General features: G+C 39.1%; 1 protein-coding gene and 1 long non-coding RNA gene across 11 annotated transcripts in view; both read left to right on the top strand.

Annotated features, from left to right (window-relative positions):
- LOC143711087 (uncharacterized) overlaps window positions 1-15398 on the top strand; it is a 307737-nt gene that overhangs the window by 215109 nt on the left and 77230 nt on the right. The gene's annotated exons all lie outside the window — the stretch shown is intronic.
- LOC143711182 (uncharacterized) lies at window positions 11710-13008 on the top strand. Its single transcript, XR_013194765.1, has 2 exons — window positions 11710-11768; window positions 12233-13008. It is a non-coding gene; the product is annotated as an uncharacterized LOC143711182 (long non-coding RNA).

Genomic DNA, 15398 nt, shown 5'->3' with positions numbered 1-15398 from the left:
ACAAAAAGACTTCACTGGTGCTGTAAATGAAGAATGTGAACCTGTTTTTATTTGTAATATTTCGTTTATCCACAGAGGGGCGCTGGAGAGTATTTGCATATGCTCGTTTCATCGTCAAGTCAACCTCCGTTTTACTTTCGGTTTATAAATGTCAAGGTGAATGGAAAATGGCGCAGAATACAGGTAAGATTTGATTAACAAACCAATATGTAGGTTTTAGCTAAATGCTAAAAGTTTCTTAAAATATATCAGAATCCAATATAATTCTACTAATGCAATGATTGCTGCCCTCAATCGTAAAACCATTCGAGGTAACCAACATGTTTACGATTGGCATATATCGACAAAAATAGCCTACTTAATACTTACATACTTTTAATTTCTAGATATATTTAGTCAAATCAAAATACTTGTAGTCTATTCAATTTAGAAATATTAATGTCATTATAATTACTACAGAGAATGTGCGTTGACTGAAACACTGTATTTTACTAATTTTTAAGCATAAATTGGGCACAAAAATAAAACGCTGGTCCATCGAAAGTTATTTTTATGTCACCGTTGCATTAAAAGCGTAAATATCATAAGGCTTGTTTTCTGATGTTGCTCATCCGGGACGATCACGCCACACGAGCATTTTTAAATTTTTCTACCAGAGGATATCTTCAACTCTGCGGCTGCTGGTAAGTAGTGTTTCATTCTCAGCGAAGTGATTTTGATGTTTGTTTACCTATCACCTATTTCCTCCCATCACCGCAGAACCTAAACCTCTGGGTAGGAGAGGTTCCCTCTTGTCCTTTGTGTTCATCACCTGCCACATTAAGGCACATTTTGACAGGATGTAAGGTGGCTCTTAGCCAAGGTCGGTTTACTTGGCGCCATGACCAAGTATTGCGATGTTTGGCTTTAGCATTGGAAGGCAAGCGTAGTATGACCAATAAGTTGCCACCTGTTCTAGCAAAACATTACACGCAGAAGACAATATTCCTCCGCCCAGGCGAGCAACCACCAAGAAAAGGTGCTAACACCAATTCTCGCCCAGGACAACTGGAAGCTGCTAGGGACTGGAAGATGCTGGCTGATCTTGATCAACAGCTTATTTTTCCACCTGAGATTGCCACCACTAACCTCCGACCAGATATTGTTTTGTGGTCTGGATCAGCACGCATTGTTCAACTGATAAAGTTAACAGTGCCATGGGAGGTTGCGGTAGATGAGGCACATGAGAGGAAGAAACTGCGGTATGCTCATCTGACCACTGAAGCAGAACAGCGAGGATGGAGAGTCCAGGTTTATCCAGTGGAAGTGGGTTGTTGAGGTTTTGTGGCACACTCTACAACCCGGTTCCTTAGAGACGTCGGATTCAGTGGCCAAGAGTTGCGTCGCACAGTAAAGAACTTATCTGAAGCAGCAGAAAGGAGCAGCAACTGGCTGTGGTTGAGACGGAAAGATTCTAGCTGGCTGTGTACAGGCCGCCATGCTACGGTTTCGTAGAATTCTTGAAAACTTGAAGAGTCTGTTGGTTTATTTGTATAGGTTGTATAGTATTTACAGTCATTACGTTCCTGTGTATATTGCGTGAATGACGGGTGGCTGGGCAGATATTGTGTTTTGCGGTAGGTGGTATGCCATACGGAACCGTTGCCACTGAAACTGCATATTAACGCACCAGTGGGGCTCGACAGCCTTAGTCAAACGGGTTGGCGCGTATGGTTGGGTTGCGGAGAGATTGCGAGATTGTGGTTTGGTTTCAGCAGCAAATGTTGGTTTATTTGTATAGGTTGTATAGTATTTACAGTCATTACGTTCCTGTGTATATTGCGTGAATGACGGGTGGTTGGGCAGATATTGTGTTTTGCGGTAGGTGGTATGCCATACGGAACCGTTGCCACTGAAACTGCATATTAACGCACCAGTGGGGCACGACAGCCTTAGTCAAACGGGTTGGCGCGTATGGTTGGGTTGCGGAGAGATTGAGATTGTGGTTAGGTCTCAGCACCAAGAGGTAAGTAGACGTCAGTTAGCTGGGCTGAGTTGAGTGGGGGACGGAGGGGGGTGACTCTGGGACGCCAGATTCACTGTCGAGCCCTCTTGAGGTGTCATGGGCTAGACGACGAAACACTGAGGACGGAAGGTGCCCACTTGAAGACCATAGAGATGTCCCCTACTCAGCTCAATCCAGACGGTTGTCATGGGGGGACCGCACTGTGGTTGCAGCCGATGTGTGTGCTGACGCGTGTTAACACTAGACAGAAGGAGATTTACATCACCCTATGGAAAGAAGCGTAAATGGATGTAGAAGCATAGGTTACTGTAAAGCTATGTCTTAGTTGGTGCTTATCTTGGCGAAAGCCGAGTACAAATCAGCATGAAGTTTTAACATCTACTCTCGTGTAATGGAAATCATTTATTAAAAACGACGTGAAGAGAGCATGCAGAGATGTTGTTTATTGCTGTTGAAGTATAACGTTTGAGGGAGAAAAGTTTCACAGGTGTCGAGGGGTCTGGTCTTTTTTTGTTATTTGACTAAAACTATTCATACTTTAAACTATTATTATTATTACAGTAATTATTTAAAAAAGGTAGAGTGCCTTAAAAATAATTATCACAACACTGGTAAGGCTTACCAGTATCTTATGTTTTCTATCTGCAGCTTTGGTGTGCAGCAGCTTCTGTGAGCATCTCCCTCTGCCAGTTGGATTATTTGTTTTGGTTGAATGTAAAAATATAAATTTTAGGATAATTTAACTTAATTAACTTAATTGTTTTGGACAAAATTAAGACTGTTAACCTTATTCAACTAAACATTAATAATTAACATTATTATTGGATTAACCTTATGTAATTAACTTAAGTTAATTGAAATAAATAATGTTACATAAATCCAACGTAAACAAGTTACTGTCACGTAGAGGCTGAGGCGGTCGGATCCATTCGCAGATATTTATTAAAGGAACACAAAAGATCGAGTCCAAGCACGGAGAAACAAGAGGTACAAACTAAGACAGAGTTTGGGTAAAACAATACTTCACAAATGGGCACAGAACAGAACAGTCCAGATAAAGGGTTGCTGAGGGTGCACAGGTGAAACTGATGAAACCATAATCAAACATAATGAGTCCATGGTGGAACATAACGCAGGAAGAGAGTGCCCTCCAGTGGCTCATGCGGGCACTCCAGCCGCTGATTGTCACATAACCCCCCCTCTAAGGAGCGGCTTCTAGACGCTCCTAAGAGCTCTGGGGGGAGGTCAACGGGGGATGGGATGGAGGGCCAGGTCCGTGGAGAGGCAGGGGACCTGGAGACAGGAGCAAGACCCGGGACCACGGAGAAGCAAGCTTCGCAGGCAGCCCAGGCGGGGCAAGCTTGGCAGGGAACCAGGCCGGAGCACAACAGACAGGAGAACATGGCGGAGCACACTGAACACGGGAACGGATTAGATCACACCTAACTGGGCTAGCCGGAACCAGTAATCCAGGAAGCTCAGACGTAGGCAGTAGAGCAAAGGTCCATGTAGATGCCGCCCCCATGGCCCTCTCAGGGTACCTACTAGCAAAGGTCCATGTAGACGCAGCCCCCAAGGCCCTCACAGGGTACCTCCTGCCCCCCCCCAAAAAATACTTGGGGAAATCCACGGGAGGAAGGTGCTTGAAGGGCGCCGGCAGGGCAAAGCGCAGAGGCGGGGCCGGCAGGGCGAGGCGCAGAGGCGGGGCCGGCAGGGCGAGGCGCAGAGGCGGGGCCGGCAGGGCGAGGCGCAGAGGCGGGGCCGGCAGGGCGAGGCGCAGAGGCGGGGCCGGCAGAGCGAGGCGCAGAGGCGGGGCCGGCAGGGCGAGGAGTCTGGGAACGCCCTCCGGAGCCTGGCGAGCCAAACGAGTCCTCCCTCTCCTCCTTCTGCGACGGCGCTTCACAGGGCTAGATTCACTACTGGACGTACTTGACACAGTAGACTCGGTAGACTCACTTGACACAGTAGACTCGGTAGACTCACTTGACTCGGGACTTGACTCACTTGACTCGGGACTTGACTCACTTGACTCGGGACTTGACTCACTTGACTCGGGACTTGACTCACTTGACTCGGGACTTGACTCACTTGACTCGGGACTTGACTCACTTGACTCGGGACTTGACTCACTTGACTCGGGACTTGACTCACTTGACTCGGGACTTGACTCACTTGACTCGGGACTTGACTCACTTGACTCGGGACTTGACTCACTTGACTCGGGACTTGACTCACTTGACTCGGGACTTGACTCGGGACTTGACTCACTTGACTCGGGACTTGACTCACTTGACTCGGGACTTGACTCACTTGACTCGGCGGCATTTGACTCACTTGGCTCGGCGGCATTTGACTCACTTGGCTCGGCGGCACTTGACTCACTTGGCTCGGCGGCACCTGGCTCGGCGGCACTTGACTCGGCGGCACTTGACTCACTTGACTCGGCAGCACTTGACTCACTTGGCTCGGCCGGCGGAACCTCCGCGGTCTCCGGATTGGCAAATCCAACAGGACCAGTGCGGAATACGGGCTCGAGTGGGCATACGTGAGTCGCGGGTTTGGTAAGACTGCAGTGAGGAGCTGGCTCGGCCGGATAGGACGGGAACGTGGCTATGGAACAGTCCACGAAGCAAGCCTCAGCAATGTACCGGTCCAGAGTCCAATCGGTAATGTTGCTCGGCATCCATCGAGCAATCCGGTAATCCAGCCCGTTCCGAAACAGGCCTATGAGCTGGATTTCATCGAGCGTTCCGAGATGGCAAATGGAGAGGAAGTCCTTAGCATAGCTTTGGACGGACTGGTTCATTTGAAACATTACCGAGAGATATTCTCTCAGGGCCCGGTTGCTGACGACTATGGGAGAGACTGCTGGAGCAACTGCTGGTTCCATTTTGCGGTGAGTTGTTCTGTAATCTGCTGGATCCTGATGTGGTGAAGTATTCTGTCACGTAGAGGCTGAGGCGGTCGGATCCATTCGCAGATATTTATTAAAGGAACACAAAAGATCGAGTCCAAGCACGGAGAAACAAGAGGTACAAACTAAGACAGAGTTTGGGTAAAACAATACTTCACAAATGGGCACAGAACAGAACAGTCCAGATAAAGGGTTGCTGAGGGTGCACAGGTGAAACTGATGAAACCATAATCAAACATAATGAGTCCATGGTGGAACATAACGCAGGAAGAGAGTGCCCTCCAGTGGCTCATGCGGGCACTCCAGCCGCTGATTGTCACAGTTACGTGGAACCTTTTAACATAAAAAAAGTTAATTAAAGCCAACATAGCATTTTTTAGTGTGCTATTTAAAGCCTTGATCCATGTGCCCCCTTTTATCCTTTGAGCACTGCCCCTCCAGAAGTCTGCACGGCCCAGTAACTTAGAAATCAACAATCAGCATATGAATCTCAACAATGGTGACGATAAGTAAAATATTCGGATAAACAGGTCAACTCTAAACATCCCAAAAACCAGCTAATAAAAATCACAACAAAAAGCACAAGTAAAAGCAAATGAATAAATTAGTAAGACCCTTTGTTTTGTTTCATATTTTTAATTAAACAGTATTAAGTGCAGTAGCAGCTTGTGTCTCTTTATTTCTACCAGTCTTCTCCATTTCAACTCCATTACAACTTCCATTACAACACACCCATTACCATATAGTGACCTCTAGTGGTTATCTCAGGTAACAACATAATCTGATATCAATACATCCCCCATTCTTTGAGGAAAACATTTAACAGTAAACAATGTTATTCTATGACATGTCTAACTTTGCACTTGTTAACTAATGATACTACTGTTAAACTAGAACACTACTACTTTTTCATTGCTGTAACTTTAAGCAGTTTTTCCACAAATTCAGTCTATCAGGTTTTCTAATGTGTCTTGCAGATCTTCCAAGTGTAACTGTATGATGTTTGACTGTCTGTGTTTAAATTAGTGTCACATTCATCCTTTGCAGACAATGCATTTGAGTCAGATTAAGGATTGCTTTGATTAAAGACTTGTGACTCTTTCTCAGTCTTTAACAATTTACGTCTGTTTCTTCTGAGAATGTGTCCCATCTTCTGTTTTCACCTGACAAGATCTCTGAGCTTTCTTGCTCCAATTCTCATCATTACTGATAATCACAACATCATTCATCATCAGTGGTTGCAAATGTTTTAGAGATATGCCATAGTAGAACTTCTGCTTCACTTTCAGCTGGTTGAGCTTCTGCTTCAATTTCGCATGTCTTCGTTCTGAAAGTACGGATAATAAGAAAGAAAGGCTGATTCAGGATAGTAAATAATTTTTCCCTTTCAGATGGAAGAGATCCATTCCAACTTTCTCCCAGGCTGGTGTTGGTAAGTCTGGTATCATCATTGGTTCTTTGATCTGCTTGCTTCTGAATTTCTAACACGTGTCACACACTTTTTCACCAGATTATCGATGTCTTTGTTCATCCCAGACCAGAAGACTGTGTCTCTCGCTCTCCTTTTACCCTTTTCAACTCCTAAATGGCCTTCATGAATCCTGCTTAGTATGTCTGGCCTTAAGCTTTGTGGAGTCACATTTCTGTTTTGTTTCAAAAGCATTCTATCCACTACACTTAGATCATCCCTGACTTCTCGATATTTTGAAGATTCACCTATTGGCCATCCATTATGCATGTTGTCAATAACAGCTTGCAGTTCAGCATCTTTGCTGGTTTCTTCTGCTATCAGCTTTGACTTTACATCTGATACAGGAAACGCAGTACGAACCATGTTCACATGTATCTTCTTCTGACGTACTCGCACAATTTCCTATCGGAGTTCTTGAAAGCGTATCTGCCATCACCAGGTATTTGCCAGGCATGTACACCAAATCGAAATCATATTTGCAACTTCACCGTTAGTCTCTGAATCATGGGAGTCATCTCAGTCAGATTCTTCTTCACTATTGCAATCAATGGATGATGATCTGTTTTTGCCGTGAAAGTAGGAAGACCAAACTTTTCCATCCCAAAAACAAATCCCAGTAACTCCTTGTCGATTTGTGCATATCTACATTCAGAATCAGTCATGGATCGACTCGCATATGCTACTGGCTTCCAAATGTCATCATCAGCTTGCAATAGTGTTACGACCAGCTCGTTTCAGGCTGCAATACAAAAGAGGGATCAAGCAGAAACATTTAATCAATTCAAGTTTTATTGAATTAAACATATACCATGGCCAAAAATAATAATAATAAACAGAAGTCTAGGGATAAGGGGAAACAAAGAAATGACAAACAACTATAACCAAATCTTGATGCTAAGAAAACGTAAGAAAACATAAGAAAGAGCCACTCCTAAGGAGAGCTTCTCCAGAGAGTGCCTGCCCCAAATAAGGCACACCACTCTTATATACTCTAACTAATTAGCAATTAGCATGAGGAAAACCAATCAGGAAACAAACACAATAGTGATACAGAACATAAAAATATTCATCTGCTTTTAAATCTCCTTTGTACATAACAAGTCCTCACTTTAGATGAGCTCACACAAAAATAGTTAAGTGACCACTACTAAATGCTTTATAACTACCTGAATTAACCATGAATTACAGTAGAAATACATGTTAATAAAGCATTTATTAACACACTATTACTTACTATTAAGTAACTATTACTGTATATCTGTATACTAATATGTATTTAAACAGTTTATTAATCATTTACTCACTTTCTAATTGATCTTATGAATCACTGGCAACTCCTAAATAACCAGTTTATAAATAATGCAATACTTCATTTAGAAACGATAAATTGATCATTAATAAAGTATGAAAATAAAATTATTAAACACATTATAGATATGCTTTAAAAGACTGTGACAAGAACAAAGACTGTATTTATAAACTGCTAATTAATGTCTGTTAATGCTTTAAAAATGAAAAATTATCAAATAAAAATGTAAAAATTATAAACTAACTGTTTACTAATGCTTAACTAATGATTAATAGCGTGGAGTTATTATAAAGTGTTACCCTTTAGTTCACGGTAGTGTGCAAGCCAGTATTAAAAAATCTATTTTGCACTAGTTACACAAAATACTTCCTCTCAGCGCCCTTTGGATAAAAATGTCCCCATTGAAACCCATTAAAACTGCATTTTTTAATCCCAGGACGGTTTAATTATAAAATGATGCAACATTTTCATTCTGTTGGCAAGGCTTCAAAATTAACATGTTTACCATTTTTTATCAGATGGTGCCATTTTTTCAGGTTTGGCATATAAAGCAAATACTCGCTTTGTTCCTGTTTTCTGCTTCGGCATATTATAGAGCCAATTGGATAAATTGTGCAACGATATTTGTTTGAGTGTGTTGGTATGGATGTCAGAGTGTGGTTGGTATGCGTGTTATAAAAAAAAAAGTGTTTGTGTGCATGTGTGTGTTTGTAATATTGAGAGAGAAAAACTCAACTGCAAATAACAAAACCAATCACTGTGTGCACCAGTGGAGTTTTGCGGGCATCCAATGGGGAAAGTTTGGTCCTGCGCCCAAACAAAATCTTACCGAAAGCTCATTTTTGTCCTCTATGTAGCTATGCGTAACTTTTTTTTTAATTGATGCACAATTATCTCATCACTGCTCCAGTGTTACTTATAACACTCTGAGGGATATAAACACTGAGCAGTGTTAATTTAACACTGGGGATTTTGCTGTGTACCCAAAATGAGTTCACATGCAGCAAGTCTTGTTCCCCCCAAGTCAGTGTTTTTTTTTTCATGCATTTTGTCCAGTAACAGAAGCAGGAGACAAACTGAAGGTAAAATAAGCAGAGTTTATTGAGTAATCTTAGTTGTGTCTGTTTCAGTAAAACTGAAATCTGACCGGCACAAATCCTTGTGTTATTATATCACAAGCGTTTTACGTTAAAAAGCTTTAAATGGGGACACTCTCTGATCTCTTACTTGCTTGTGAAGACAACAGAACCTAACATAAGATTAAACAGTAATGGAAAAATAATATAAAATGACTGAACGATTAATGTATCAGTGAAATAAACGATAAATGAATCAGTTAAATGAGAACATAAATGGTTAAATGGTTATTGAAAATGATTATATGATTCAATGGTACAATTAAATGATAAAAGATTATAAATGAATAAAAAGATGTAGGCCTACCACAACACAAATGGTTACTCTCTTGAAGCTACACACACACAGGTTGCTAGAAATAATTATTAGCTCCTTCATTCCCCCGTTTTAATATGCAAACAAAAATTGATTGAGTGCAAGCAAACTTTCATAATCCTTATCAAACTTTGAAAGTATAGAAATATACTTTCTACATGTCCTTTTAAAGGAAAGAACAGGTCTCTTCTGTCATACCGCATACCGGCGTCTGTTCAGGGGAATGTGTCTCAAACTGTTGTTTTACAGCTGTTAAATGATCTGACAAAGTTGTTAACTAATGTACAGAAGTAAGATGATAAACAATCCTGAAACTGCAACTTCTAAAATGCTTCAAATTATTCCAAGTATCTAACATAGTATCTCACTATTTCTTACTATTCCAGATTAGGGGAAAACATCTTCATTGAGTTTAGCTACTTGTTCTTGAAGAGCTTTAGATATTAATGACTAAATTAAACAGTTGCAAGGACATTTGCCCATGTTATTTGTCCAGTTATAGAGATCAAATAAAAAAATCAATGGTAATAAATGTGCATACAATTGCCAATATGTGAACCTTTAGATCTTTGGCATACGTGTAAAGTCAAAGCCAGATTGGCATCACAATGGCCTTCTAGCTATAGACAAATCAGTGAATCAACATCATGTTAATTTTGATCACATCTTCCACCCAGTGGGCATTTGATGTCAATTTAACATCAATATGACATCAAATAAAATGTCAAATGACGTCACGAAATGGGTCAAAAATGAAAGTCATATTGACGTCAAAGTGTCAATGTCAATTTGATGTCAATGATCTTGACCTGAGATGTAGGGACCAGAAAAAAACATGTCAGATTGATACCTTTGTTAGGCATCTTTACACTGTAAAATGTAATAGCTTTCCTGACTCACATTTACTTAGTTTATCTGGAGCTTAATTTTGTTTTTGGAACAACAATAAGGTATGTAACTTTAAACTTGTGTGTGAATTTTTTTTTTTTACTGTCTGTCGCTTATTTTTGCTTTTCATCTTAATGTGTACCAAATTATTTTGATATTATTCGGAGCTTACAGATTGTGGTTCAACCTGTTTTTTTTTGTAAAACGATCAGGTAACGTTAACTTACCACAACGGTTCCTGGATTTAAATTGTCCAAAAAGTATTAGGAATTATGATTTTCTATTTTACTGTTTCCCTGATGCATTCTCCTCTGCCCGAATTGGCTTACCATTTATTAACGTTACTAATATGTTGAAATGGCGCACATTTACAGTAACTTAGGTAACCCGCAGCTTATGCAGAGACGAATTTTATGATATTTGTCAGTATTTGTGACTTCACAACAGCATTAGTACTATACTATTATTGAAATTCAGAATGTAATGCAAGCACTGTAAAGGTTTCTTTTTTTTTTTTTACTCAATCACAACTGCCTTATTTCACTGCTTATTTAATGAGCCATATTTTAACAAGATGACAAACTAACGTTAAGTAATCGTAAGTGAAGTTAAACTGAGTAATGGTAATATCAAATTAACGTTTTTATTTTTTTATTTGCACACCATTACTGAAAGTAACGTTAATCAGTGGAAACACTGTTTTTGTCTGTACTGAGGTACCTATTTAAAGGTATATTTTCTGTAATGCTTGAAGAACATGCATATCAAGGAATGTGTCTGTTATGGAAGCGTTTCCGCCGCTGAATAAAAAATTAAATAATTGCGACTTTTTTATCTCACAATTGACAATATGAAGTCAGAATTGTGAGAAATAAAGTCGCCATTGCGTGTTATAAAGTTAGAATTGCGTCATATAAAGTCGCAATTCTGAGAACAAAGACTGAAGTGTGACTTCTTATCTCACAATTCTGACTCTTTTTCTCACAATTGCGAGTTTACATCTCGCAATTCTGACTTTATAACACATAATTGCGAGTTTATATGTCGAAATTCTGACATCTTTTCTCAGAATTGTGAGATATAAACTCCCAATTGCGAGTTATCAGGCCAATTTTAAGGGGGAAAAAAGACCAACTTTTTTTTCTCCCTCAGAATAGTTTAAATCTCACAATTCTGACTTTATATCTCACAATTCTGACTTTATATCTCGTAATTCTGACTTTATAACACGCAATTCTGAGAAATTAGGTCAGAATTGCGAGATGTAAACTCGCAATTGTGAGAAAAAAAGTCAGAATTGTGAGATAAAAAGTCGCAATTACCTTTTTTATTTTTCATTCTGTGGCGGAAACAAGCTTCTATAGTCTGTAATCTTGCAAAGCAGAACTTAATTATTATTATTTATTTTTTTTAGAAGTACTTCTGGCAGCTTGCCTCCTGAGTGGCGTTCAAAGCACAGGTCTCGATACACTGGTAAGGACTTTTCCTTTAAAGAAGCCATAATAGATCAGTGTGTAACAGACAGTGTTTACTTCGCTGCACTTTATATTTTTTTGGGAGACTAAAGGTATGTTTTCTGTAATGCTTGCAGAACATGCATATCAAGGAATGTGTCTTTAATCTTGCAAAGCAGAACTTAATTATTATTATTTTTTTCAATTTTTTTTTAAAAGTCCTTCTGCCTGCTTGTCTCCTGAGTGGCGTTCAAAGCGCAGGTCTTGATACACTGGTAAGGATTTTTCCTTTACAGAAGTTAGAATAGATCAGTGTGTGACAGACAGTGTTCACTACACTGCACTTTATATTTTTTGGGCGACTTAATCCACGTATAATATATGTCATCTTCAAATAATTTCTTGCAGATGCAGTGGAACTGTAAGCATTGTATTTTTACTGCAAACAAAAGAGGGCAGTTGTTAAAACATTATCGTCTAAAACATGGAGGCTTCACTCGGCAACAGCCAATACCTTGTCTTCATATGGATTGCTTGTGCTCTTTCAAATCTTTTACCGCACTCAAAGTCCACTTATCTGTTTGGCACTCTCAATCAGACAGACAAGCAAGTGAACCCAAAGTTGCGTTTCACTGCCAATTATGCGAGTATGTGCAGTCCTGCACTGAAGCTGAGTTTTTTTAATCATGCCTTGGCACATTTCCCTGTTGTAATATTTTTATTGTTTGGTTTCATTCAGGTATGTGATGTCGATGAAGCCTGGGCACACGTATCAGTTGGGCTGCTGACTGTCATGGATGAAGAAGCTCTTTCTCCAAATAAGCTATACCTTTGCCCAGTGTCTACTGCAATTATTCTGGAGGGAGGTATCGTGATGGATAACTTGCAGAACCTGCCTCAGGCCATTTGCGTCTAGTTTGGGCTGTCTTATGCTTTGAATTTGGACTACCCAAAAGACATGAAAAACACTCTTAATATTATTCAAAAAGTGATGCTTGGTCTGGGACAGAGCAAACTCCCACCAAAACTATAATCTCTTAAAAATCTCCTGATGAGTTAGAATGTAATCGTAATCAAATGAGTGATGATGTTTGGCATTAGATTTTTTTATGAAAGTGGAAATAGATTAATTGATTTATAAGCAAGTTAAGCAAGGTTTTTAAGCAAGTTAAGTAAGGTTTATAAGCAAGTTCAGAGCCTGCCAGTGTATTAATTTTTAAAGTGCATGTGTGTCAGAGACATTTCTTTTTCATTGTTTAATGAATTTAGCCACTTTGTGCACTTGTTAGGCCTATAGCTAGTTTTACTCCAAAGTGTTATTGATAAAAGTGAGTTATTGCCATTTATTGAATTGGTAAAGCTGTACTGTAAAAGGTTTTTATAAAAAAAGAAGAAAAAAAGAAGAAAAAAAACAGAAAGTGACTTAAATATTTAGAAAAATACAAAGAAAGTTGTATGGACCACCCCTGTCAGTTGTTAATAAAACAAATATAATAAATGTACCTTTGAACTGTATCATTGCCTTAAATTTATTTGTCCATCTTTAAATGTTATCTTTGTAAAATTGTGTACCTATTCTCAATGATTTATAATAGACAATAGATCTATTAATCTACACTTAAGTTATTGGAGTAAAGCTTACTTGTTATTTTTAAGGCAATCGGTTTGCATGGTTTTAACAAGTAAACTGAATTGCTTTTGAAGTAAAGTAAACTCAGTAATTCCAAGTTGTATGCAGAAAACATCAGAGTTAACACAACTAGCATAAATTAGTAGTTAGGAATAATCACAAAGTATATTTTACTTGAAATTATTTAGTTGTTAAAAATAGTAATTCTGGGTAGTCTATACTAAGAAAAGTACATCTAAAGTAAAGTATCAAGTATACTATACAAATTTGTTTTTAGTTACTAGAACTCTCTTGTAAGTGTACAATACTAGACAGACACTTGTTAGTACTACAGACTATTCCTGTTTCACTTTACTCGTTTTTTTCAAGGCAATCGGTTTGCATGCTTTTTTTAAGTAAGGTTTACAAATTGGATTTTACAGTGTACAACCACAAGGAAATAATTACATAATATAATGAAAATATTTCATGCATGTCATACATGGTTGTCAAAATCTTGACTATTTGTTGATGTCAAATTGACATCAAGGTGTCTGCTGGGTCAGCATGATGATTAAATACCTTCTATTGACCGGCCTGATTTAAATTATGTAGAACAATTATGCAATTTAAAAACATCACTGCATGATTATTAAAAAACAAAACAAAAATGGAAAACAGTTGGTGTCTGTCTAACTTAGTTTCTTTTCAGTCATGGATCTTTAAAAAAAAAAAAAGCAAAATTCAATGGTAATATAGCTTGTTTCTAATATATATTTTGTAGTTCAGAATGTACTGTATCTGTTCTTAAAATGTGTTGGTAGTCTGTTCTTCCAGAAGAACCATCTTGAAGTTGAAGATTGCGGTTCCGTTTCTCGGCCTGTTTGCCGAAACAGAGTGTAGGTATAATAATGCTTGAACCTCTCAGCAAATTTCTTAAAGATCACAGACATCAATCTGCGAAAACACAAAAACAACAGACCGGAAAACAAAATCTGGTCTTTTTGAAAAACAAGTCTGTTTAAACTTTGTTGGAATTATTTTGACTCCATTATAACCAGAGATAGCCTAAACAAAGACCATAGAGACCATTTGGTTGTCAACTAAACTGTAGTCTGGTGTAAGCTAATCATCATACCCAAATCTTCATCAAGAGGTTGGCCCCCAAGTCACTAAAAGACAAGGTTCTTCCCCATGACACCATCCTACAGCATTTCTCTGGTCTCATTCAAAATGTTAAACATTGACTAATTTACAGTGACTAATATGTGTCCATAGTCTTCTCTAACAATTTCTATGCCTGAATTACTTAGCAAAATTCCTACTTGTAGATTTTCTTTTTCTTTCTAATGTGGTTTTTCCAGAAGTTTCTCTTTGAATTATTTCCTGTAGAATTCACTTATAATGAGACAAATCATAACTGCACTAGAAGCTCATTCTCTCACCAAGATCAATGTAATTTTATAACTCTAAAATGCAAGCGTTATTAAGAGTTTTGGTTATAGTTGACCAAAATGTAGTTACCAAAAGCAAGTGTATGACTTTACATTATGACTTTACATTTTCTTGTCTGAAATTCATCTGAGCTCAAAGCCGTTAATTAGGAACTTTTTGTCTTTGCGGAAGCTTTGTGTTGAAAGAGCTAAAAAAATAATTAAACTCAAATCAATATTTTGTCTAATTATTTACAAGTAGCCATGTAATAAACTGGATAATGTAACTTCAGCTGGTTTTTATCGCAGAATAAACCCCTTCAGGGTGATGCAAGACCCCTCCACTTCACATCAGTCCTGATCTTCCTGTCTAGGTTTATCCTGCGATAACAAGTGGCTGAATATACATTATCCCTTATACAACGAAAATGTCACTGAACCCAAAGAAGTCTACAGACTGTCTGACATACCAGATCATTAAAGTCTGTTCCCTGGTCAAAATCAATCACATGTCTGACATTCATCTGTGAATGATGTCTCAAACCAGTGTTTAGCCATTGAGACAGTAGTTACCTTTTGAAATTGAAATTTTGTCCAACTAAAACCAAAACATCCTAATAACGTCTCGGTTACATATGGTAACCCTCGTTCCCTGAGGGAGGGAACGGAGACGTAGGTCATGACTGACCAATAGGAATCTTGCTAGAGAGGCCAATCTACTTCGAGTGAAACTAAAACAAGCCAATACACATTGGCGTGCAATCATTTGTATCAGCTGCGCGCCCTCGTTAGCGCGGGTATAAACGAGCAGCTGGTGCGATTGCACACTAGTTTTTTGCTGAGGAGCCAAGCCTGAGAAAGCT

The sequence above is a fragment of the Siphateles boraxobius genome, unplaced genomic scaffold (genome assembly GCF_051911475.1).
Source record: "Siphateles boraxobius isolate OS27281-9 unplaced genomic scaffold, OSU_SipBor_1 49, whole genome shotgun sequence".
In the NCBI taxonomy this organism is placed as follows: domain Eukaryota; kingdom Metazoa; phylum Chordata; class Actinopteri; order Cypriniformes; family Leuciscidae; genus Siphateles; species Siphateles boraxobius.
Note: the sequence above shows the minus strand (reverse complement) of the source record. Positions and strands in the feature narration are given on the sequence as shown.